The 2,438-nt window shown below is 47.0% G+C and overlaps 1 pseudogene; it reads left to right on the top strand.

Annotated features, from left to right (window-relative positions):
• Window positions 1-1,306: 1,306 nt before the first annotated feature.
• LOC145718597 (glyceraldehyde-3-phosphate dehydrogenase pseudogene) lies at window positions 1,307-2,000 on the top strand (annotated as a pseudogene).
• Window positions 2,001-2,438: the final 438 nt, after the last annotated feature.

Below are 2,438 nucleotides of genomic sequence, written 5' to 3'. Positions count from 1 at the left end.
TGCTGGAAGTTTCTTCAGAGCCTGCTGCATATTCTTTGGACTGTCTTGAGCTTGCAACATTGGGTGAATTTTACCCAATAGCTGGTTTTGGTATTGGTCAGATCTGCTTCAAATTCTAGCTTTCCCATGCACTATCTGTGGGATCTCATGAAAGTTACTAGATGTTTCTGGTTTACTCATCTGTAAAATAAGGATGAAAAAAAATGCATATTGTGCCCGGCACATAAGTGTTCCCTAAATCTTACCTATTACTGCTATGTAGAGAGAAAAACATAGGCTGAGAACTGGAAGCCCTGCTTTCTTTTCTGGCCTTGCTAAATTGCAGCTAGGCAGTAGCACTACGAGAGTGATGTTTGAAGGTCATGTTTAATTCAGACAGGACTGTAGCCATGTAGCCGTCATAGGGCCAGAAGGATCTAGCGGGCTGGGTGGACTGGGTCAGGCAATTTCCTGGAGCAAATAGACCATGCCTTAACCTTTTAATTGCTTGATTGTGGGGAAGTCCAAGGAGTACCCAGAGTATGGCTAGAGGTCAAAATGTGGTGAATGGCATGTGGTAGTCAAGGGCAGTGGGTGTAGACCAGCTGCTATAAAGCATTTCAATGTTTAGTAACTGGTATGGCCCTGCTAAGTAAAATGCAGCCCTGGAAATGGGTGGATGAGCTGAACTGGGGCAGAAGGGACATCTTCTCAGACATCCCCAAGGCATACTGTGTAGGGATAACCATAGGCAACTATGATCAAGTAAAGTACTCCTTTACCCTCCTTCTGATAGATTCTTTTTTTTTTTAAGATTATTTATTTATTTAATTGAGAGAGCAGGAGCGGGGCGGGGGGGTGGCAGGCAGAGGGAAAGGGAGAAGCAGACTCCCTGCTGAGCAGGGAGCTGGATACTGGACTTGATCTAGGGACCCCGGGATCATGACCTGAGCTAAAGGCAGACGTTTAACCTCCTGAGTCACCCAGGTGTCCCTTCTGATAGATTCTATATGTGCAATGGAGCAGCTGATAGGAGAAGTTCTTTAGTGATAGGCTGGCTTTACCACGCCACCCTTCTAATACAAGTTTCACCTGCTGGTAGATATTACTATTGAATCAGGACAGTAATAGAATAGAGCCTTCTTAAATATCACAGCAGCATAGTGGTGAGACTCCTCAAAGGTGTTACTACACTTTCCCTCAACCAATAATATCTATATAATAGGGCTGTTTCTGAAATTTACATTTCAGGCACAGAAAAAGGAATTCTTACACCAGTGAACCACTGTAGCTGAATTTTAAATTTAAAAGCTATGAAAGGGCTCTCTGCTCTTTCCCGTTCGACAGACAGCCGCATCTTCTGGTACAGTGCCAGCCGCGTCCCCAAGACACGATGGTGAAGGTCAGAGTGAACGGATTTGGCCGTATTGGGCGCCTGGTCACCAGGGCTGCTTTTAACTCTGGTAAAGTGGATATTGTCGCCATCAATGACCCCTTCATTGGCCTCAACTACATGGTCTACATGTTCCAGTATGATTCCACCCATGGCAAATTCCATGGCACAGTCAAGGCTGAGAACGGGAAGCTTGTCATCAATGGAAATGCCATCTCCATCTTCCAGGAGCAAGATCCCGCCAACATCAAATGGGGTGATGCTGGTGCTGAGTATGTTATGGAGTCCACTGGGGTCTTCACCACCATGGAGAAGGCTGGGGCTCACTTGAAGGGCGGGGCCAAGAGGGTCATCATCTCTGCTCCCTCTGCCAATGCCCACATGTTCGTGATGGGTGTGAACCATGAGAAGTATGACAACTCCCTCAAGATTGTCAGCAATGCCTCCTGCACCATCAACTGCTTGGCTCCTCTGGCCAAGGTCATCCATGACAACTTCGGCATTGTGGAGAGACTCATGACCACCGTCCTTGTCATCACTGCCACCCAGAAGACCATGGATGGCCCCTCTGGGAAGCTGTGGTGTGATGGCCAAGGGGCTGCCCAGAACATGAAAGCTGCCATATATAGTCCATTTTTCTTTTTCATTTTTGCTTTTCAATTTCTGTCTTCAGTATAGTGAGCTGAATGATTCCTTTCATGCCCTCTACTGGATACTTTAAGTTAAGGATCAATAACACTGCAAAGTAACAAAATAATAGTATACATGATCTTTAAACCTTCCGTAGCTTTTATTTATTTATTTTTTTGGGGGGAGGTACAGTATACTTTATTGATGGTACATGACAAGGTAGGGGTCCCCAAGCCTCTCCCCTTCTTCAGGGGATCTGGTATGGAAACGGTGGAGGTCGGGAGATTCTCAGTGTTTTGGGGGATAAGTTGGGGCAGGGACTCCCCAGCAGCTGAGGGCCTCTCTCTTCCTCTTGCTCTCGCTGGGGCTGGTGGTCCAGGGGGCTCTTACTCCCTGCTTCCACTGGCGCTGCCAAGGCTGTGGGCAAGGTCATCCT

The sequence above is a fragment of the Leptonychotes weddellii genome, unplaced genomic scaffold (assembly GCF_054177405.1).
Source record: "Leptonychotes weddellii isolate Sample4059 unplaced genomic scaffold, ASM5417740v2 HiC_scaffold_18174, whole genome shotgun sequence".
Classification (NCBI taxonomy): Eukaryota; Metazoa; Chordata; class Mammalia; order Carnivora; family Phocidae; genus Leptonychotes; species Leptonychotes weddellii.
Note: the sequence above shows the minus strand (reverse complement) of the source record. Positions and strands in the feature narration are given on the sequence as shown.